Genomic DNA, 25,751 nt, shown 5'->3' on the forward strand with positions numbered 1-25,751 from the left:
TTACTTTTTTATTGATTAAGAACCGTTCTAGAACTATTATTTATGATTATTTTATTTTATTATTTTAAAAAAAATTATATTATTTTTATGAAATATTATTATAAAGGTGGAAATAATGTAAACTTTGGGAAATTCCAACATCATTGCCAGTTATCTAAATACGAGTAATTTATTTTTATGAATGAGTATAAAATTATATTTAATGATAAACAGAAGTAAGTATAACGGAATGGTAAAGCAAGCTAAAAAATAAAAGGGAAAGGAAATACACTCCTCATCACGCCATCTTGTACCACTATCACAGCTGGTTTAGTAAATAGTATATAAATTATGTCAAAGAAACCATAAATTTTAAAGGGAGCTGAACGTATAGGAGCGTAAGAAGGAAGATATAGAAACGCTTAATTAAACCTTTATATAACGTAGTATCAAAGTGAGCAATCTAGAAATTACACCGTCATATAAAGGCTCTTTCATCCTTATTCAATCTCATATATTACCTACTTCTTGATTGCAATTCAGTAGTTATAATTTTTCATCAAACCATGAATTTCTAACTGTAGTCTCTGTACTTTCCTTTTTAGTAACGGTATAATATTACAGTCAATCAGTAAACACATTTAATAATTATACTATTGTTAAGGCTTAATGAACGTTTTTTTTTTTCAAGGGTTACAAGTAACACTAAAAATCTATATGACTTATACAGTGAATACACAAGTACGTTAACTGTATCACTAAGATTAATGAATAATAATACTTCCTTATTACTTCTAGAATTAAAAAATAGTTAGAAGATTTTTCGAAAACAATTTAAAATTAAAATTTATCCTTAGATATTTAACTTTTTTGCCGCAATGTTCTTCAATAAGGAAATTTGAATTAAAAAAAAGAATGATATGGGAGAGGGGTTTCCATTCAAAGAACTGTTTTTGTATATGTTACAGTGAAAAACTGAAGTTAGAGAATGTCAATATTCTCCTGTGAATGTCGACGTATACCAAATACGTTGGTATACCGTTGGTAAAAGACCGAAATACTTGTCTACTCAGAACTTCGACAGTATATGTCAACAAATGCACTATTGAGGTTCAAAATGATAATTAGATATAAAAAAAAAAAAAAATACCACCCGATACCAATCTCTAAAGTAAATAGATTACAAGAAACCCTCATAAAAAAAGGAAGTTTAGATTTAAGCTAAACATAACCTACGTTCGCTTTGTTCGCAAACCTCGACTAATTAACGTTATATTTACAAATTATATATGTTAACATACTCCAACATTGGAGGCGATTAATAAAATTCATCGATTCGGTATGCCCTGACGGTGAAAGTCAAATAAAAATTTTTTGTTAAAAAAATGAACAAAGGGCAAACCATCTGACCATTTATTTTTATCGTTATCGTTCATTCATGCAGTTAACATATTCTGTATATCCTGATTGGTTCTTTCAAATTATAAAATGCTGAAAATATGATTAAATTTTTTATAACTGAGGTGAGAATTTGATTCACCAGCTTCTTTTTATAATTCGTGAACAAGTAAATATGTTAGTCCATTATTGTTTGTTAAGTTAATAAAGGTAGAATAGTGAAGAGAACAGTTACAACGTGTACTTTATTTGAAACTGAACAGTCAGTACAATACTTAAATTAACCAATTCGCTCAAATTACCAAAACAAACTAAATATAAACATTTCAATCTTCTATTTATATATAGATATATAAAAATGAATGTTTGTTTGTTTGTACCATATGCGTTTCTATACCATTCATCTGATTGCGATGAAACTTTGGCGAGTTGCCGTGCACACGCCCGCGAAGGTTTCTGAATCAGTATGGACCCGATAGGTGGCGCTGGGGTTGATATATTTCGAAAAATTGTATTTATCGTCCTAATTGGCTCATATTGAGAATATATATTAATTAGATAAAAATAAATATTTTTGCAAAAATGGACCCGCTAGGTGGCGCTGGGGTCGAGATATTTCGAAAAATGTTATTTATGGTCCGATTTGGCTTATATTCAGAATATAAATTAGTTACGCGAAAAGAAAATCTTTTGTAAGAACTGTATCCGTTAGGTGGCGCCGGTATCGAGGTATTTAGGAAACAATTAAACAAAAATGCAAAGACTTTTTTCTTTATATATATATATAGAAGATAGAAGATTATCCGTGCGGACAAGATACATATTACAAAATTTTACATTTTTTACATTCGTCCTGAAGATCTCGCAAGCAAATGTACCTAACCAAAAAGAAAAAAACCTGAAGATGTCGCAGTCAAAAGTATCTAAGTTGTGACACTTTATCTTAAGTGGTCAGAATAAGGACTGTGAAAAAGTGTATTGGTGAATGAAATGTAAAAAATATAAAAAAAGTGTTTAACAAACTTGCATAAGGTTGCATCATTAAGTTAATAAGATTTTATTAAAAGTTTGTGAGTTCTTGCGCGCGCGCCCGCGAAGGTTTCTAAATTAGATTGGACCCACTGTGGCGCTGGGGTCGAGATATTTCGAAAATTTTTATTTATGGACCGATTTGGCTCATATTTGTCCAAAATGATAAAATATTGATCAACACATAATTAATCATACGTAACCATATAGCGCGGGCGAAGCCGTGACGAGGATGCTACTTTTAAATAATTAGCAATATCGAATGATGCAACTAAGTTTACCACCATCTATTTGAACTACCAGGTTTTTCAATATTTTTAAAAAAAATATTGTAATCTTTTTAATTCGAATATGCATCTTCTTCAACTTATATAATGGTTTAATATATTAGCGATAGGAAAATTGTTTCCAAAACTTGTCATAAAACAAATAGGCTTGAAGCCGTCAGGGTTAAGTATAACTTTATATTTAATTAGTTAATATTAAAATATTTATACAATAACTATTTTAAAATTTGCAAAAATAAAATTTTATTAGGTATATTTTAATGATTTTGAAAACACTAATATCAACATCATAGTTTTAATATAATTTTGTACAAGAAATTACAGAAATAGTTAGTAGTCGTTTATAATCAACATTAACTGTTTTTTTATTTTAATACACTTTGAATGATAGTTTATAAATATATAAAAAAAGTGATAGTCCAACCATGATTTTCTTCGTAACCTCTTAATAGGAACAATGAACAATATAAACGAGATGAATCAATCTTTTTCCAAAATAGATGGGTAACATTTCCTTTCTTCTTTCTTCTTATAATGTATATTTATATAGTTTATAGATAGGTCATTTTGTAAATTTTTATTCAGACTATGAAATTGGCCGATATCAGTTAATAATAACCGAAGCAATTCGTTTTATCCTTCATCATAATATCTTCAAAACTAACAAAAAATTGAGATGGGGGCCCACCACCCCACCTCACTTAATCCCACCCCACCATTATTGTTATGGTTCAACCATGTTTACTCTTATAATTTTTTTGATGTTATCTAACTATTATATAAATACCTTTTATTATTATTCCTTATTCTATTTCTTTGTTATCTTTAATGATTCGTGTTTTTCTTGAGTTTATTTAATTTCGATTAGGATTTCTTTTTGTTGATTGTATTCCCCTTTAGTTCAAATTGCAGTGGATGTTTTGGTGTTATTTCAGTTCTTTCTTTATCTGTGAACTTTTTCTTCTGGAATTCTTTTTTTTCTTCTATATATTTCTTTTGATGTAGCTTTTATATGATCACAACCGAGCAGCAGAGATTCAATACGTTAATTCTATCAGAAATTCTAATAGAACTGAATTAAAAATTAAATAACAGTTGCTTAGAAACTGTCAAAACAATGCATAAATATAAATTATCTATATAAATAAAAATGTTAATGTTCGTTTGTTCACATACACACACACACACACATACACACACACACACATACACACACCACACACTCACAATCACACACACACACTCTCTGTCTCTCTCTCACTCACACACACACACAAAGTAAGTGTGTGTGATATGAAAAATTGAATAAAATATATTCCAGAATTGTATTTCAAGTAATTTTATAGAAATATGTATTTAGTCAAAAGATTGGGATCGAAAAACATACATAACTTATCAATAACTCATCAACTGACAAATTTTAGTAATTATCAACTGGCCTCTAAGATAATCTAACTAAACACCCCTCTGGACTACTCTGGATTTTGGGCCACTTGAATTCATCAATGTATCAGCTTAAGTGTAACACAAGTGAAGTTTTAGATTCAAAATGCGGTGTAACTAACAAAAAACATTGTTCGTCGGATAGAGTGCAAAAAAGGCAAAAAAAAAATTCACATTCACATAAACAATTCAGAGAAGGGTTCGTTAGCGAGTTGCGGCTCACGAACCATTTAGCTCCCTCTGTGAACTTAAACTGTATTAAAATTCTAGGGGTATAAATGGAGGGGTAAGTTGAGTGCTCTCTTACGGGTTTTTTTTTTTAAAATGAACGCAAGTGGTCCCAGACCTCTATTTCACTTAGGTATTAAGAAAAACGGAATAAACCAAGAAAACTTTTTCATGGAAAATATACTTTTAAGGTTTGAAATAAAGTAAATTTGTTAATTTCCAAATAAACAAGAATTTTTAATTAACTAATAGAGAACTAAAATTTGAGATAATTTAAACAAATTTTAATTTTTTAAATGTGGTGATATAGGAGAATGTTAAAAATCAGATGGATGGATAAAGTGACAAATGAAGAGGTATTGCGGCAAATTGATGAAGAAAGAAGCATTTGGAAAAAATAAAGTTAAAAGAAGAGACAGACTTATACTAAGGCATCCTGGAATAGTGGCTTTAATATTGGAAGGACAGGTAGAAGGAAAAAATTGTGTACTCAGGCCACGTCTGGAATATGTAAAAGAAATTGTTAGAGATGTAGGATGTAGGGGGTATACCGAAATGAAACGACTAGCACCAGATAGGGAATCTTGGAGAGCTGCAATATATATATATATATATATATATATATAATATAGCTATAGTATTATATACCGGGATAGAATATATAAACATCCCGGTAATAATTATTTTATTTAACTAATATATAAAGAGTTATTCACGAAAAATGTAATAAATATTTTACGACGTGTTGTATACGTGAAATAAAAAAACGTTTATATCATATAAACATAGGTTGAAGAATTCTTTTGTTAACGAGTGTCGGCTGGCGAATGATTTCTTCGTGAATTCTGCGTCTTGGGTAAAATTAATCCAGTTTCATTCCCATTATTTTTTTTAAATTTAGTTCACAAAATTTTTTTGTTTTTATGAACAGTGATAGATTAGATATAAATAGCAAGGATATTTTTCAAACACAGAACAATTCAAACAATCAAGAGTTTAGCACCATTTTGGATCGTAGGACCACAATCTACATAGGTTACTGAGTAATAAAAAATTTTTCATAATTTTATTGTGCATATTGTTATTTCTGTGGCATTTCTACCAAACATCTACTTTTTCTGAAAAACGTGCTTATAGTATTTACGAAATAGGCTTGAAACCGTCAGGGTTAAGTATAACTTTGTATTTAATTAGTTACTTAATATTAACTTATTTATACAATAACTATTTTAAAATTTGCAAAAATAAAAATTTATTAGGTATATTTTAATGATTTTGAAAACACTAATATCATCATTATAGTTTTAATATAATTTTGTACAAAAAATTACAGAAATAGTTAGTAGTCGTTTATAATCAACATTAACTGTTTTTTTTTTTAATTTTATTACACTTTGAATGATAGTTTATAAATATATCAAAAAAGTGATAGTCCAACCATGATTTTCTTCGTAACCTCTTAATAGGTAGCATGAATATCTTTTTACATCGTATTCATACCTAACGATTACCTCGCAATAATCGTTACCTTCATGGTTGCGAGTATAATACTGATAAATAACAATTAAAGTACTAAGCTTTATAGAAATCTGAAAAATAAACTAAATTACCAAAGACAGAATAGTAACAACCATGCTAGCTAATGTACACACACCTTTGACGACGAAAATTTCCAAATTTATTCTATTGCCATAGTAACAGAAATTACTCGTAATTTAATTACTAATTTTTTTCTTTAATGAATATTTTTAATCGACAACTTCAGCCCCAACGGGGGGATGAGGTCTCGCTCTATGCTTTTTAACTCTCCCAGGGATAACGCAATCCCTGCAAATTTGAAAGCAATCAGTTTGTTGGTTTTGCGTGGTGCGAGAACAAATTGACAGACAAACTTTCTTCTTTATCTTATATATATATATATATATATATATATATATATATATATATATATATATAAGATAAACTGTAGGGAGGAAAGATTTTTTAAGTAATATATTACAGTTGATATTAGTCCAATTTTGTTTTATGTACGAGCATAGGTATATATTTATACATTTTTTTATGCAACAGGCCGAGAGGAAAACAGTAAAAGTTTAACATCAAAAAATTTAAAAAGAAAAATATGAAGATGGGAAATGAAAATTATCATTTTTTTGTAATAGTTTAATTCTAATATAAAAAATTAAAGAGGTTCTTTAATTATATAATGGTATGTAAATATTCATCATACTTGAGATTAATGTTATTCATAAAACTTAATAAAACATCATAGTAAATTAGTTAACATTATTAAATAAATTTAATAATTCCATATTTCATCTTGGTATGGTTTATGTGGTTGAACTCTAAGATATAATGTAACACAGGTTTACATAATTTAAACAGTTGTACAATACTGGTACCATTTAAATTACTACATGTACTGGTTGTGGTCCCTTATGTAGTGGCAGAGAAGTTTCCAGTTGATTCATACAAAATTAATATATGTAGTTAGGTACTTCATAATAGTGTATATTGTGCTTAGCTTAATAAGGATTATGATTTATTAATATAACACGGTCGGTTATTATGATCATCTTCAATAAGATAAGACTTTATAATACTGGTGTACATAATAAAATTATAATACTATTATAACCAATTAAAGTTTTTATTAAATTCTTAATATAAGAAAGAATTCATTCAATTAGTAATTCAGTTATTTTATGTAATTTATTGTGTTTGTATATACAGTATCCTGAGGGGGAGTTGGCCAACCTTAAGGGGCTGAATCAGGACATAAAAATAAACAAAAATGTCTGTGTAGGCAGATGCTGTATCTCGGCTTCACTTTGTCCGCCATCTTGTGTTTTTCAAACAAGATTTATAAATTTAGAACCGATTGAGATATTTTAATGAAATTTGTTTTTTATATTTGTCAGTACCTTCACTAATTTAATTAGTGATTAGTAATAGATGGTGATTATATAAGTAATTACTTAAAATGGAAAAGTGAAGAAGAATTCAGAACGGGAGATGAAGTATTAGAGAAGGTGGAGGAATTTAAATACTTGGCCAGTACTTAACTTATACCTACCTTATACCGAAGAGATTAAAACGAGGATAGCAAGAAGTAAGGAAGCGTTTAATAGGAGAAGAAAACTGTTGCTTAGAAAAGCAGCTGTCAAGCTGGAGTTTAAGAAAGAGATTGGTTATATTTGGAGTGTCATGCTACATGGAGGTAAAAAGTGAACATTAAGCAAGTTGGATAGAAGGCGAATTGAGGGATTTAAGATGTGGGTGTGGTGTAGAATGACTAATGTCAGATGGCGTCGCCCTCGAGCTGTTGGACCCGGTGTGGGCCCCCTTTGTGGGATACTCACATCGGTGGCAAGGCATTAAGACCGAGTCCCGGCCCCTAAGGTGGGGTTCTGGAACGACAGAGTCGGGCCTGGATACCTTGCTCTAGGGGTTAGAGGCAGGCACTGAAACTATCCGTCGGAGTGGACAATCCCATGACCTGTGCTATGCTTCACGGTAAATCCAGCCCAGAGCGGTAGGGAGACAAGCTAAAAAACAAGAAAAAAAAAGTCAGATGGCAAGTTCCGTGTAACGAATGATAAGGTATTAAAAACAACAAAAGAAAACAGGAGAATATTAAATGTAATTATCAGCAGGAAAAGGAACTGGTTGGGACATTTTATGAAAAGAAAATATTTAATAGTGGATGCAATGGAAGGTTTGGTAAATAGAGAAAAAGGAAGAGGAAGTAAAAGGTCTTAAATGCTGGATGGTATTATGGAAAACGGAAAAGACAATGAGATTGGCGCAAGAAAGAATAATGTGTAGAATGACCGTGACAAGACCTGCACTAATGACAAAACACAATGAAAAAATGAATTGAATGATATTAATTCACCACATAAGATTCAATGCATATACCATGAGAATATGAAAAGGACAATTTTTAGCGTACGAGAAAATTTTATTCCTTACCGGGATTTGAACCGGGGACTACCAGGTGAAGATCGAGACGCTTCTACTTTACCACGGAGGTAGGCTACTAAATATATAAAACTAATACAAAATAAATTATAATTCAGAAGGTATTAATGATTTGAACGCATATAACGCGTTAATCGAAGATGTAGAAATTTGTTTTTTTAACTTTTTCATTAGTATTAATTAAATATTCAGAGACAGGGTAATATTAATTCAGTTAAAGAAATTTTTATAATTGTATTTTAAATAAATTGCTAAGAAGATTTTTCAAAAATCAATCGGTAATTTATAAAAAATGCATCAGAAACATATAAGGCCACATGTCCCCATGTCGTGGCCAATATTTTAAACAAAAACGGTGTTTTACGTGATTCGGTAAAATTAGATGGTTTTTACTTCCTAGTACGAAGTAAAATGCGAAAAATTTCGGTTTTAAATTTCAACGGAAATATTCAGTTTGACCATCCCTGAATCCGTTTTGACTAGCATCGGTGTGGTGTCTCTACGTACGTACCTATGTATTTCTCATAACTCAAAAACGATTAGCCGTAGGATGTTAAATTGGATTTAGGACTATTGAAACATCTAGTTGTGCAGCTCCCCTTGTGATTACAATAGACTGGACCAAAAGTATCCAAAAGAGCCCAAAATCCAAAAAATCTGGATTTTGGACTTTTTCTTAACAACAGTAATAAGCCCTCATTAAGAGATTTTCAACGATATATCATAACTGGTACTTATTTTCATCGGTTCCAGAGTTACAATCAAATAAAATTTTAATTAATGAAAGATTTGGATCTTACAAGGGGAAAACATATCGGTTCGAATAAGATTTCATCACCTTTTTTTAACTTTTTTTTTTAATTCAAATATATTGATTTATTAATAATTAATATTAACCTCTGATAGTAAAAAAAAATTACGATAAATAATAATTCAATAACAATAAAAAAAAAATCAGTTTATTAATGAAATTAAATTTTATGTACTTTTAATTTTAAAAAGATGTGTATATGTAATTTAATAGGCGCACAAGGAAGACATGTGGTTTTCACATCAGATTTTTTTAGAATAAGTAACCAATTTTTTAGCCTATAATGCACATTTATAAACAAATAACACAATGAATATCTTGTACATTCTAAATTTTTATTAATTTCAGCCCCAGTCCAGAGATATGTCTATTGACCCTTTTTTGAGATCCCAAACTGCAAACTTTAAAACATAAATGCTCTATTTATACGCGATATTTGAAAATATTTAGCCGAACCAATTCAGAGTTATTAATCCAAATAAATGTTAGCAACTAGTAGTATTTTTCCCCCCCTCCTTTTTTTCATTCCTCTTTTTTTATGACTTATTGAATCCAAAATACAAAAAAAGGTACAGTAAAAATATGATTTTTCGGTACGTTATTTAAGTTTCCATTATTTGTAACGTATATTTTACTGACGGGGAAGTAACAATATTTAACTGGCGCGTTCTCTTTCAAGTTAAGGTCAATATCAGTAAATGCATTATTTGCGTTAATTACTATGCCATTATTGTTTGTTTTCCTCTCTATGTCCAAAATTAATGATATTTTTTTACCTATCAATTACTTTTTTATAAAAATTGTATTGATGACAGAATTGAAAACGTAATTTTGTACTTTTTCAATAAAATACATATCTTTTTTATTTGTTTCATTGTAAATTTTTAAATTATTTCATTAATAGTTATCAGGAATTTATTTTAAATAAATTTAAATAATTAATATTTCTATATAGTTAATTTTAAATGTTAGTTATGATTAATTCTGAATGTTAGCTTCTATTATTTATTTTTAGATGAAAAAGATTATTTCCTTTTTAAATGATGATTTTCATCATAATCCGAATAGATAAATGTAAAGAAATATACTTAAACTATACAGAAAAATTACCTTATATTTAATACCTAGACAAATAAATTTCTTATTTGTATTTAGATAGATCTGGTTAAATGTAACTAGAAAGTATATGTAACATAAAAATTACTATTAGTAATGTAATAATAATTAAAAGAATTAAGATGGGCTTTTTTTATAATAAAAGAATTTTTACCTTAATATAAGGTGGACCCAATAATTTTCTATATCAAGGTTTCTGTATTGCGCGATAGAATCTTTAAATCGTTAGGATGAAATATTTCATGGCATCATAAAAAAAAATGATTTACTGCCTTTCGGCAGGATTAAGTCATTAGTCATAGTTCTTCTATTGTATTCTAAAAAAAATGTACTCATTATATGAAATAACTAAAAGGGTTTACCGCAAATAAATCATCACTTTTATAGATGGCAAACCATCTGCCTTACAAAGGACTTCAAAATAATCTAATTTTTTTGGTTATAAGAAGCTTAATTACATTAACATACGTACCTCTCCACAATGCTATTGTATAATAATGCATTATGAATTGAAATAAAGCTTAATAAATCGTTTTTAAAGTTTTAGTATTAAAGGCTTTGTTTAATTTTATAAGTAATTATAATAAATATCTATTGTCTCCTCTATACCAGTTTTTAGTGTATATCCCAGTTCATAATGGAATTCATATAAACAAAGAGGTATTTACAGGATGATGTCGTTTTTCATAGTTATTTTTTTAATAAATTATTATTTTTATTTTTTTAATAACAGGAGACAGCTAATAAACTGACGGCAGATTTTTACAATAAGAGTTGAGTCAGCTATAAAGCTAAACTACAACACTACATAACAGTAATTTACCCAGAAGCCTTTATACGCAAGCGACTGTTTAGAAAAATTTAATGTAAGAAATCTTTTAAAAGAAGAAAAAAGAATCTTAAGGAACATTTTTAGACTCAAAAGGACAGAGGAATGTCAGACGGTAAATTCTAACAAAGAAATTTACCAAGAAATGAAAAGTTTAGAAACTGAAATGAGCAAAAAAAGAATAACGTTTTTGTCATATTTATAGAATGAGTGACAATAGACTTACAAAACAATTATTTTAATTTTGTAAAGATAAAAAACCAAAATAGGGTGGCTCTGGGAAGTAATCAAAGATTTGGAAAAATTAAATAAAAATTGGAAAAAAATAATAAATAGAATAGAGATTCGAAAAACAATTGAGGATTTCAAATTAAAACCGTCAACCTCCGTGGCAGGGTGGTAGCGTTTCGACCTTTCATCTAGAGGTCCCGGGTTCGAATTCCGGTCTGGCATGACATCTTTCATACGCTACATAATTCCATTTCCATATCTCACATATAAGCTTCAAGCTTACGTGACGTGATCATTAAGAAAAAACCTAGATGGAAAGGAAAAACTAAAGAACAGCTCCAGAAAATTAGAGAAAAATAAAAAGAAGCACTCTTGAATAGAAAGAAAAAGTACTGGAAACAACAGGAAGAAGATGAAGAAATAGGAGATGCAACGAGATCTAAAAAGGTGTAATCAAAGAAGAAGTAATAATTTTCATGCTTATTGATTCAAGGCCGGAAAACGTGTTTATATACATAAATAAATTTAAATTCCGCTTTTCCGACGCATTTATTAGGCAACATTTGAATGAAGAAGTAACTGTGTAATTTATTCAGTTTCTAAATGTCAAATATTCGGAGCATCTCATATGATTCCCACGAATATTTTAAAAGTTAAACGCATGCATTTGTCATGAATAATATTTTCAACAATTATGATTTCTTTTAATAGATATATAACAATAAAATATATATTTTTTTTTAATATTACTGTAATTTAATTTTTCTTTTATCAAGGAATTTATTATTTTTTATTTAGAGCTTATTAATATAAATTTAATTAATTATTGTAATAATTAATATTTCTTTCAATAAAATTAATAAAATAAAATGAGTTCAGTTTATTTCAATAATCAAAGACAATTAACAAGCATATCACCCAAACACGATACCGTCCTTTCTGATTTAGTTACGTAAAAGAAATTGGTAGTTTCCAAACATCTAATTGAACTAAAATAAAGGGGTACACTTTTATAAGAAAAAAGACTTCAAAAATTGAAAAAAAAAAATAGGTCCAAAATTATATTTTTACTAGGTTATTATTTATTTATTTTAAAAACAAATGTTAAAATATTGAAGTAAAATGTAATTCCTGTAGTAGACAGATTGTTATTCGTTAAAAAGGGATAGTAAGTATTTTTTAACTAAATCTGCTGTCAGTAGTTAAGAACAGGTAATACAGGTACCATCCTATATTCTGATAAAATCATTTATCCTCTGATAGATCATTTTCCAGCATGATCGGTAACTTCACACTTTTCTCTAGTAGTTGTACAAGGTGACTTGACGTGGTAGACCTATCAACTGATCTCCAAGGATGCCTGACTTAACACCTCTGGACTACTACTTGTGAGGCCATTTGAAATCATTAGCATAAGAACAAAAGTGTAGAGATGGTTAGCGTTTAGAATTCTCAGTGTGTTACAACTAATATAAAACGATTTTGTTGAAATACGAAAAGGCACCAAAAACATGGTGCAGTAGAGTAATGTATCCGCTGTGGCGGAGGACATTTTAAGCAATTTACTTAATTACTTCTAAGTCAGTTTTATTTATTTTTTCTATTTATTATTTTATTAAAATATTTACGTATTTTGTGTTATAATACTGAAAATTTTGTTACGTTAACATCCAGTTAAAATCTGCTACATTCTGATATGTTTTGTTTAAAATAAAATTCAAAATTCTTATTTTTTTATTTAGTTTCTGGGAATTTTATTCATACCATTCATACCTATTTTACAAAGATATTTCAGGCCAAACACAAAATAGTATGTTTTAGGACCCCAAGCTTTTATATTTTACCCCAGATTTCTTAAAAACGACTAAAAATACAGTTCTGAACCTACTTTTTTCAAATTTTCAAGCCAGATTTCATAGAAAATTATTCTTTAATTTTGGTCCCAATAAGAACAGTCTGGTTTAATTTTACTGAAGGCGCTAAAATCAGAGCGAAATGTTTCGCCAGCTGACACTCGTTAACGAAGATTTTCCGGACGTATGTTTATACAAACGTTCTTAGTTTTCATGACTAGAACATGTCTTGAAAATTGCTACATTTTTCGTGAATAACTCTGTATTTATATACTGAGTGATTCAGAAGCAAAGGGAAGTAATTTTGGAAAAACGTTCATACATACGTATGTCCGAAAACGCTTTTTTATCTAGTGACAGATAGCGAAAAATTTCGCCGAAATTTTATTCTCCTGGTGAAATGAGTTAATGAAATTAATTTCGAAGCATAACAGTTAATACTGATTGACAAACTAATTTTTCAAAGGTGTAAATTTATTGTACTAAATACTGCTGTTTTTAATTTTTACAAATTCACAACATTTTTCTGCTGTTTTATTTCGTTTTTAAAAATAAAAGTTGACCCTTTTTTTTGTTTTTAATGGACATTATTAATCAATTTTCTTAGAATTAAATTTTCTATAAGTTTTCATAATAAAAATTTACGGATTTATTAGGGTTTAACAAAATACTTTTAACTTAAAGAAACACGTTTTTGTCATATAATATTTTGTTGGATATCATATATACTATGGGAGATACAGTTCTGGGCCTGTTTTGTTTAATTTTACAGGTCAAAAAACATAATAAACCATAAATTTTATTCCTTTCATAACGCCTTAAAAATTTCAGTACAACCTCATTTCATCGGATTAACTGAGATTTTTCTTTTTCCGTTTAGCTTCTGGAACCACCGTAAGGTATTACTTCCGAGAATGATATGTGGGAATGTAAATGACGTGTAGTCTTTGTACAACAATTTCAGCCGAGGAGCAATTCGTTGGTTGTGTAAACTATACACATTAAGTAATGCCGGAACACCAATTAATTTGCACTTCATTAATTAAACACTGCAATAAGTTATAATAATTTATGTTTTTAGTTAAGTTCACATTTTAAATATATATATTAAATATGTCTAGATAGAACAATAAAAATTTAGCGATGTTGCTAATACATCTTAAAGGAAAGTAAATTTGTATAATTAATTTTAACAATAATAAACATTAGCTGGTTCATTAACAAATAAGAAGATGAAAGGAGATTTTTACATTAAGCAAAAGGGACAAAGAAAAAAAATGAAACTGAACAGTCTTGTAGTTTCAGTTCGACCATTCCTTCTTTCTTTTTTCTGTTTAGCCTCCGGTAACTATCGTTTAGATAATACTTCAGAGGATGAATGAGGATGATATGTATGAGTGTGAATGAAGTGTAGTCTTGTACATTCTCAGTTCGACCATACCTGAGAAGTGTAGTTAATTGAAACCCAACCACCAAAGAACATCGGTAACCACGATCTAGTATTCAAGTCCGTGTAAAAATAGCTGGCTTTACTAGGACTTGAACGCTGGAACTCTCGACTTCCAAATCAGCTGATTTGGGAAGACGCATTCACCACTAGACCAACCCAGTTTCAGTTCAACCATTCCTGGTCGAACTGAAACTGTACAAAACTACACTTCATTTACACTCATACATATCATCCTCTTCATCCTCTGAACTATTTGAACGGTAATTACCGGAGGCTAAACAGGAAAAAGAAGAAAGGTCGACCATTCCTGAGATGTGTGTGGTTAATTGAAACCAAACCACCAAAAACATCGGTATCCACGATCTAGTATTCAAATCCGTATAAAAGTAACTGCCTTTACTAGAATTTGAACCTTAGAATTCTCCACTTCGAAATTAGCTGATTTGCCATGACGAGTTAACCATTAAACCCGCCAGGTTGGCTGGGTTAACCGAGATCGGGGCGAAATTTTCCGCTAGTCGTAACTAGATAACAAAGCGTTTTCGGTCAAAGCTCTCCAATCAATTTCCAAATTATTTCCTTTTCCTTCTGAATCAGATGACCATATCGAAACATTTAAATAATTAATAAAAAAATAGAATCTATTTTTATTAATTACAAGTATTTTCATAAAAGAATAAATCTAAAACGGTTTATAAATAGAATAAAAACATTTCAGTTTATTGCTACTTTAACGCGTATGTCAGTAAGTCTAAACAGTACAACAGTTTTGCGGTGTAATTTATAATTAGGTTTTATGTAGTAAAATTAATTTTGCATTCATAAATTATTTAGTAATGTGCAATTGCTTTATGTATGTACTCATTAAACATTGCAAAATAATATTGAGCTACAAACTAAGTGAAGTGGTAATTAAAACAAAACACTCCAGTTGTGCTACTTTCTCATTTACCAAACGTTGAACGGTAATATCAAACTACTATGTCAACCTTTACTCGTTTTGGATCGAGGTATAATCATTTTGTATATGCATATGTGTGTGTAATATACTTACGTTCACTGATGTTAAAACGGGAGGGGCTATTTATTTAGTGTGAGAGTTTAACAAGAGATTACGTAAACCTACATAATTGGTAATCAATACGCGAATCAAAAAAACATTGGTTCAAAAGTTTTTAAAAATTGAAAATATACGGTAACATGTTAAAGTGTATATACTAAACTACTACTATAATAATAAGTACAATTTTGGGTCGTTTAAATAGAAAATAACCGTTAAAAATTGTTTAATTTTTAATTTCTTTGCATTTCTTTCTTCTTTTCCTGTTCTTTCGGTTGTTTCCCGTACTTTTTTCATTTTTCCTGAGAGTGCTTGTTTTTTCTCTTCTGTAAATTTTCTGGAGCAGTTCTTTGATTTTTTCTTTTCATCTCGTAGTTTGAAATCCTCCATTGTTTTTCAAAACTCTATTCTATCTATTATTTTTTTTTTTCAACTTATATTTAGTTTTTCGAAATCTTTATTTAATTCCTGGAGTAACGTATTTTTTTTTTGTTTTTTAAAAGTTAAACAATTTTTCTATGAATCTATTGTCATTAATTTTATAAATACGGGCAAAAAAATCTCGTGTGATAACATTTGAAAACTATTCCAAATCTGATATTTCATTTCAGTTTCAAACAAATATATTAACAATTTAAAAAAAAACTGAAATAGCTTTTTACTTCCTTGTAGGAACTAAAGGAAGTATTGTGAACATCCCTGACTAGTTTGAACATAAATGAACATTAAATGAACATCCATTTTGACTAGTTTCGGCGTGACGTCTGTACGTAGTACGTATTTATCTCGCATAACTAAAAAACGATTAGCCGTAGGATGTTTATATTTTATATGTAGGACGGTTGTAACGTGTAGCTGTGCACTTCCCTTTTTGATTGCAATCGACTTGACCAAAAAAGTCCCAAATCCAAAGAATTTGGATTTTGATCTTTTTCTTAACTGCAGTAATAAGACCTCATTCAGAGTTTTTCAACGATATGTCATTAGTGGTGCTTATTTTTATTGGTTATTGCCTAAAAAAATTTTAATTACTGAAATTATTCGGTTCGAATTCGACTTCAACTCCTTTTTTTTAATTTAAATATATAGATTCATTAATAATTATTAGCCTCCGACTATAAAAAAAAAACACTACAGTAAATAATATTCAATAATAACAATAAAAAAAAATAAGAAAAAATATCAGTAGTTATTAATGAAATAAAATTTTATGTACTATGCACATAATTAAAATTTTATGTACAATACTTTTCATTTAAAAAAAAAATGTGTATATTTAATTTAATAGGCGTAGAAGGAAGTCTGCGGTGTCCAAATTAGATTTTTTTTTTTTTTTTTTTTTTTTTTTTGATGATGGGATGGTGATGAATTCAAAACTTTACTCAAATTAATAAATTTAATATTTTGGGAAAAATAAATCACTTACACCAAGTCAATATGTTAAAAAAAAACCAAACATTTTTAAAAAGTAACAAATTTTCAATTAGTTTTTTTTTATTTTTTAACAAAAGAAGTTTGAATTATATTATTTTCAATAGAAATATGTAAGTTAAATAAAACACTCACAAGATATCTTTCCACCAATCAAGTTAACTTCTTAAAATGTAGTCAGCCACAAACACCGTAACACATTTTACGATTAAGTAAAACCGTTTCCTGAGAAAAAATTTAAAAGTAAACAGTTGTGTTAAAAAATACAATGATAAATATAAAAAGGGTATTTTCCCCGGAAACCAAAAAAACATCAAGAAATATAAAAATGTGAAGCACTTCTTTCTAACTGTAAGCAATTCTTTCTCTTTTCTATTTACTTGAATAACAAATAAGATTAAAGTATTTTAAAATCGCACTGGGAACCACAGCTTAATGAAATTATTATTTTTATTAATATATTTATGTATTTAAGATAAATTTTATTGACTGACTGGCTAGAGTGAATCATAAAATTACAAATCAATACGCGAGTTTTAAGAAATCACTGAATCACTTAACCTAAGTAGGCGAACTTTAGAAGGTACGTTGTTTTTATAACGTAGACTAAGGAAGAATTTTGAAAGAAAGCGGGAAAAATATTATTTAGACTTTTCTTTAAAAACAACGCGTATTTTATCATTTTCAAAAAACTAATTTGGCAAGTGGAAAACGTGGGTCAAATTTTTTAACAGAAATTCTATATTTAAGGAACTGAACGTGTTACCGTCGAGAAAATTAGTAATTAGACACTTCTTTAAATGTTAAAAATATAACGTTTTTACAAATTAAAAAAAAATCTTATTTGAGAGTGGAATGTTTTTCATCAAACTATATTACAGTCATAAAAATAGGCATTTGAACATCTCTTTGTAAAAAAGGGCACACGTTTCACCATTTTTCATAATTTAATTTGAGGGGCAATGAGATACACCAAACTGTTGTATGAAAATCCTAAATCTCAACCATATGTAATGAATAATGATTGTATACTAGAAGAAGACTGCGGTTGTCCAGACCTAACCGAGCGGGGCCAAGGGAAGTTGTGTTTATTCTGCGAATACCTCTTATACCAGTAGAATATCTTTTTGTATTCAAAAGACTTCAGTTTCCCATAAAGCTTTGTTTCTTAATGTTTCAATTAATAAGACCCAGATTCTGAAGATGGTAGGAAGTAACTTAACGGAATGTGATTGCTTCTCTCATGGACAGTTTTTAAAGAACAAGGGTAATTAAACCAGATATATATTATAAATCATCAGAAATTTTTTACAAAAATAAAACAATATAATATTAAAAAAACCTTTTGTTAGAGGATTATTCATAAGTTCAATAATTAATTAAATTTATATTAATTATGATTTAAAAAAATAAATACCTTGATTAATAATAGCTTGAAGAAATTAAAGAATTAGTTATTTTTAATCGATTTTTTTTTATATTAGAAAGAATAAGTTTAAAAAGAAGAATTTAGAACTTAGAATTAGAAACGGAAAAATTAAATTATAAACTCCGACAACCAACAGCTGCAAGGGAACTATAATTATAGGCTGCGGTTAAGTTATACAGTAACACTCTAAAAACATAAAAGTTAAGATATTCTACGGTAACATTTGTAACAAGGAGAACAGAAGGGAAATATTTGATTGTGTTAAAATGAAAAGGGCGAGAAACGCAGTGACAGAACACATTTAAAATGAGCGAAATTAGATTATTTTATAAGCCTTATTAAATTTTCCTTTATTGAAATATCGTACATATAATTTGAAATTTTTATTAAATTTGCTAAACAAACAAATAAAAATTTAATTTCTTTACCCTTTTATGATTTTATTAGTATATACTTTTACCCTCAGAAAAAAAGTTTTCCTTTATTTTTTCTTCAAAATTTGTCCTTATGAAAAGTTTTAACAGCTAGCGATTTCGTATTACGTTAAAAAATTGAACTATATAAAAAAAAAACAAAAAAAACTGTTAAGATTTTGTTTCATTTTCTACCTATTTGTAAACTCATTATAATTTAAAAGTTAGTGTTGCCTGTTTCAAGCAGATACTCATGAGACACAATATCTACAGTTGGAGTTTTCCCGTGCGGAAGATGCTACAGTAAATGAACGACAGAATCAACATGGATTTTGTCCTAAGTGATTTCATTACGTCATATGCCGCTCTGTTTACCTTGATTGTAACACCGCAATTATCAGCATCATATCCCGTAAGAGATAAAAAGAAAAAAAAATCAACATACATGGCATTTATAGACCTACAAAAGACATTCGATAACGTAGACTGGAATAAAATGTTCAGCATTTTAATAATTTTATTCGCAAAATAAGATGCAAAAAGATTTAGGAAATCATTGAAATTTGCAGAGGAAGTATCGCACTGCTCATTTCATTATGATTAGATTAATTAATGCAAAACGTGTTCGAGATGAGTTCCGAGTCGAGCGACTGAAAATCACAAAGAACACCAGAATTTACATTTGTAAGGAATTTAAACGTCGTTTTTACCGGAAAGTAGTACTTTTTTAGATCCTATTATAACTTAAGGTGAAACTTAGATTCATTATTTTGAGCCAGAATCCAAACGTCAACGTATCGAATGCAAACATCCGAGTTCATCCACCAGAATACATTTTAAACGCGTCAGCCGGTAAAGTGATAATAATGGTGTTTTGGGACTATAAAGGTCCAATTTATTGCGATTATTTAGAAGAAAAATGTACAATAAAGAAGAAGTACTGCTGTGACTCGCTAAAAAATAAAGGGAAATCCTCAATAAGGAGGAAATGTCCTAGTTCTCTCTCAAAATGTGTAATTCTTGTTATGAACATTAACATTCTTGTTATGAACACGAATATTTTACAGAAAAAAATGTAATCATAATACTATTATAATCCGTCATTGTATTTCCTTAGTCTAAAACAATTGTTCTTAATAAAACTAAAATCCAATTTAATTAAAACGTAACTAAATACGTAATTCAAAGATTATATTTTATAAAAATTTATTTAAAAAAATTAAATAATTTTAAAAGATAACATCTATTATTAAGGAATAGTAGTACACTAGATTAAAAATTGTTTTTATAAGAAAAAATTAATAAAATAATCATTAAAACAATACAATTATGATCTAGAGCAATGATTCTCTCTACCTTTTTAGCTCCACGACACCCATAAATTAAAAAAAAAATATGATGAATATTTCATGAACCTAAACCTAACCCTAAGAGACCTAGTTAAACTATTTAGCTGCGCTGATTGTGACAGGTATGAACATGTATGTATGAAGTGTACAAACATTAATAATTTACAGGTTCGAATTTCACGTGTACGTGTTCTTTGTAAATTGGTCTGCTTGAATAATATTCGCTGTGGGAGCGTCGTGTTCGTACGATACACTTGAACATTTGTTCTCAGCAGTATAAAAGAAGCGTAAAGGATTGCAGAACGTCAGTTAAATTTTCAATGTAAAGCGTGCGTCCGGTGCCTTAAGTTTTTAAAAGCGTAGTTTCATTGAGAATAATAATAACTGAGGTTTTAAGGGTGCGGTTAAACGATGTAACTGTTGTTTTTTTTTTTCAATTAGATTTTTATGCAAAATGGATACATTTTTGAATAAATGAAGTGAGCCATCTACATCTACTGAATAGACTGGTAAAAAGACAAGATTTTACAATGACAGTTACTTAAATTACGATTTTAGCTCATTGAATGTATAGGGACAGTGCATTGTTTGCTTTCAAGTCCTCTGCGATGAAGGCATGAAGTCATCAAAATTAATTCGACACTTGAAATGTAAACATTTGGGTTATAAACGCGAGAAATGGTCGTCTTTCGTCTTATCGACAAATCATTTCGTGCAAAAATTCGTGTTATCCATCCACGGCTTTTTTTCTCGGGAGTACCTAATTTCTCTTCACCTAAAAGAAACTGTGTCAGAACTAGAGATATATTAGAAATTTAAGTAATTTTACTAGTTTTTAAGTACAATTAACAATTAAGTTATTACTAGGAAATTTTGTATGAAACTATAATGTAGCTATGAAATTACGTAAAAAAGAAGAGAGGAAAAATAGTAAGTAAGTAAATATTTTCCCTAATTTTCAGTCCAATCGGCTTAAAATTTCGGAATTTTAAACAACTTATTGAGTATTTTTGTTATACCAAAATTCGGTTTTCTTCGACCGCTAAACAAAAATTCGAAATAGTAAAAAACCACTAAAAAATGTTTGAGTTATTTTCGAATAGCCAATCCGAAGATATTAACAAAAATATAGGTTAACACACGTACCTACATATACATCTTGGAAAAATTTCTATAAAGTTTTTGTGTTTTGTACTAATAGGGTTCCAAAAATCGATGTTTGCAACAACCCCGGAACCAAAAGCTTTATCTCTGTATTTTCACTTATACGAAAAACTGCAATAGCCGAGAAAGTAAATATGTAAAGAACTAAAAAAAAATTCGTTTATTTTGTTTTTATTACTACCATTTTCAATTTTACATTTGTACTTTAACGAAGAAAATAAAGTGGATGAAATAATATTCAAAACATGTTAATTTTTGTACTTATATTACAAAATGAAAATAAATAAAAAATAACCCTTTCGGCATATCGGAAGGCGGAGGTAGATTTCATCGGTTCTAATTAGAGAATAAAAAAGATTTCCACTTTAAAGTTAAGAAAAACTTCAAATTTACTCAATACGACAATAGTTGAATGTTAAAAAAAGTTTCACATGTTTAGCGTACAACAACCTCCATCTTCTTACAATTCCAGCAATATTATGGCCATCCCTTGCCGTAAGGGTTGGTCATATCAAAAATTGTTTCAGAGAAATATTTTAGGTAATGCTTAGAGGACTAACGACCACTTTAAATCGATTCGATACTGTGCCTATTGATCCATCAGGTTGAGAGTTCCAGCGTTCAAGTCCTACTAAAAGCAGTTACTTTTATACGGATTTGAATACTAAATCGTGGATACCGGTCCTTGGTAGTTGGGTTTCAATTTACCACACATCTCAGGAATGATCGAACTGAAACTGTACAAGACTACACTTCATCTACACTCATACATATCATCCTCATTTATCCTCAGAAGTAATACCTGAACGGTAATTGCCGGAGGAGGTTAAACAGGAAATAGATGAATATACTGTGCCTATTACGGCAGGTATGATTTTTTGTCTTCGAAATCCAACTTTTTCCACCCCCTGACCCAGTGGTTGGTGATATTAAAAAACTTTACTTAGATAGGTTTTATGCCCTTATCCAAAGAATTATAGGAACTAAATATAAAGGAACTTTATATTTTTCTTAATAAGAAAGTTATAGCGATATTTTGTTTTTTAGAAAAAGTCCCCCATTTCCACCCCCCCCCCCCATGGTTCGATTTTTCTCATTAAAGAACTCGCCCGAGTTTTTGGAACGTTATATTTTATGTATCGGTTAGAAAGTGATTAGTGCAAAATTACGGCAGTTATCGTGTCCACAAGAAAGTGATATATATATGAACTTTTGAACTGACAGTGATTTTGGTGTCTGAGGAATGTGAAACGTTTAGATATGTCGAAATTTTCCGGAAGTCGAATCATGATACCTATTACAATAGGTAGACTTCTTACGAAATCTACCTAATATAAAATAAAAATTAAGTATTACGGAAACATTTACGTGTTTCAAACAACGAAAAGATCTGGACATAATGTTTTTATCTCAAAAAGTTTTCTTATGATGTGATACATTCTATTCTACATGACATTACATAGATTTGATTATTTATCTACTAAATTTGCATAAAAAGAGTGAAAGCAAAATGGGCTTATAAACCATTTCATTACAATTTTGTATATAGCAATGTCAAAATAAAAATATTTCTTAAAATAATTATTTATGGAAGTATTTTTTTTTTAAGCGAGAAAAAATTAAAAATTTATCAACTGGTTGATCCATATGTAAAATAATGAATAAAATAAGAATTTTTTCCATTTCTAAAGAAAAAAAAATGAATCACGTTAAAAAAAGTAGTAAAGATAAAAATATTTTATACTAAGTTGAAGACTAATAAAAGTTACAATGACTTACTTGCAGATTAATAATTAAAAACTGGTAACAAAGAAATAAAAGAGAAAACATAAAATGAAAATGGATAGGAAATTTTGATAAAACTATGCAAAAGATAACGGAAGAACTAATACTCGTAACTTTAGAAGAGAAGAGATAAATTACAACACTCTGCAGGAACACTCACAAACACAAAAATATATGGTAGGAAGTTTTAATTTTTATTAATCACCGTTCAACTGGGTTTTCTTAAATTTCTAAATATAATGGACATTAAGAACTTCAAAGTACTAAGTTTCTTTAATAAAATTTCATCAAACTTTATTACTAAACCGGTTGAATACTAAGCTTTTCCCGGGTCATTCCTTGTCATTTTCTTAATATGGATATTATTCCTTCAAATTTAAAAAAAATAATTTTGTTCATAATATTTTTATTCATTAAGTTTTGATCAAAATTAGATTATCATTTATACGTATGGAGAATTCAAGCCAACGCAGAAGAACAGATTTCGTTATTGCGTGATTGGTCTGTTTAAACCTATCACGCAACAGTATAAAAGTAACTGCTGGATAAGTATAATATATTTGTGGGTGTGTATGTATGTGTATCACTTTGACCGTAGAACTACGATTTGGTTAATTATCCTAACGTAGTTATATGTAAATTACCTTCAACAAATTTACTAAATAGGGTATTTAAAAAAAGAAACAAAAAACAAACCTAGTAGTTTGATAAAAACAGTACTAGTGGTTAATCAAGAAAAACGATCGTCAATCTTAGAAATCCCAGATAACAAATCTGAGGATTACGGACAGTATTAGTAACGATATTTCATACATTGTTGGATAAATACACACATACATGAACTGTCTTAAGTGTTTAAAAAGCAAAATATTGTACTCGTATAGTTCTAAAAATGATATACCATTTATTATTTCTCTTTTCACAGATGATGAAGTGTATCTATATCAGATAATTTAATAATAATAAACACAAATTTGCTTTGGCAAGTCAAAAAAATTATTTATTGCGCGGATAAAAAAACGTTACTTCACAAAGACATAACATTACTAATCGTTTTGATATAGGATAATCGAAAAGGCAGCAATAAAAAAAAAATTATATCACGTAATTGCCGGCCTCCGTGGCACGAGTGATAGCGTCTCGGTCTTTCATTCGGAGGTCCTGAGTTCGAATCCCGGTCAGGCACGGCATTTTTCATAAGCTACATTTTCATATCCCACGCACAAGCTACAAGCTTATGTGGCGATATCAACAAGCAATAATTGGAATTGAAAAATAATCGGGTTTCATACATTCTTTTAGACGTCATCCGCTGTAACCTTGATACGATGGACACAACGGCACAAAACAAAACGCCTCTGTGTCACTGTCAGTCACTGCAAAGGTGAAATTTCAGCAGCTAACACAGTGCGTTTTATGGTTAGTGGAGTATAAATTAGTTATTACTGTTAAACCGACTTTCCAGCGTGTTTTGTGGCAATGATCCCTTCATGCAAAGGGGATTAGACCGTGGTACGAACAGTTTAAAGAATCTGGCAAGTGGAAGTAAAAAAGCCTACGAATGGCTCAAAACAAGAGACAAAGAAGTTGCGCGTATACGCCAAAGTTATCGTACATTTTCCCGCAATTTGACCAAATTGAACAAGAAACAACGATGCTGTAATGCTTCAACAACATTGTGTTTTAGCGTGGGCGTTTGACGCGCTCTTAATGAAAGATTTCCTAATCGTTGAATTGGTAGGGACGATCCTGTGTTTTGCCTACCAAGAAACACAGATTTGACACTCCTAGATTTTTTTCTATGCGAATAAGTTAAAAACATTGTACACAGTGAAAAAATCAGGATGTACAACGGATCGCCGCTACTATTGCCACATATCGCGATGATCCAGCTGATCTAGGCAGAAGATGTTAGCACAGGGATCAACGGAGCTAATATTCTATGGTATGTACAAAAACACTTTGGGTTGGTGAATTTAAAAAAAATAAACACTCATTTCATTATCTGTAGTAGTTTCTGAGATACGATTTTTCTTAAATGGTTGTAACCTTTATCGATGACCCTGGTATACTATTTATGTAATTGTAATATTTACGTTCCATAATATAAGTTTTAACTTCATGTTTAGTGACAATTTATCTTTTGATGGTGTGATTTATTTAGTTTTACAAAATACGATCATATTGTTTATTGTTTTATTTTGAATCATCATAAAAACATTGTAACTTTGTTATCATTGATTATTTATATAACGGTTACTACTTATTTTTCTATCTGAAATATAATTTTAATTTTTAGCTATCTGAAAAAGTTATAACGATTTTTTTTAAGATAAAAATCTGATGTGGACGCTACATGACTTCCTTGTAAACCTATTAAATAACATATACATATTTTTATTAAATGAAAAGTACGTAATATTTTACTTCATTAATAACTTCTGATATATTTTCATTTTTTTTTTTTGTTATTACTGAATTA

This window comes from Lycorma delicatula, chromosome 6 (assembly GCF_047948215.1).
Source record: "Lycorma delicatula isolate Av1 chromosome 6, ASM4794821v1, whole genome shotgun sequence".
Classification (NCBI taxonomy): Eukaryota; Metazoa; Arthropoda; class Insecta; order Hemiptera; family Fulgoridae; genus Lycorma; species Lycorma delicatula.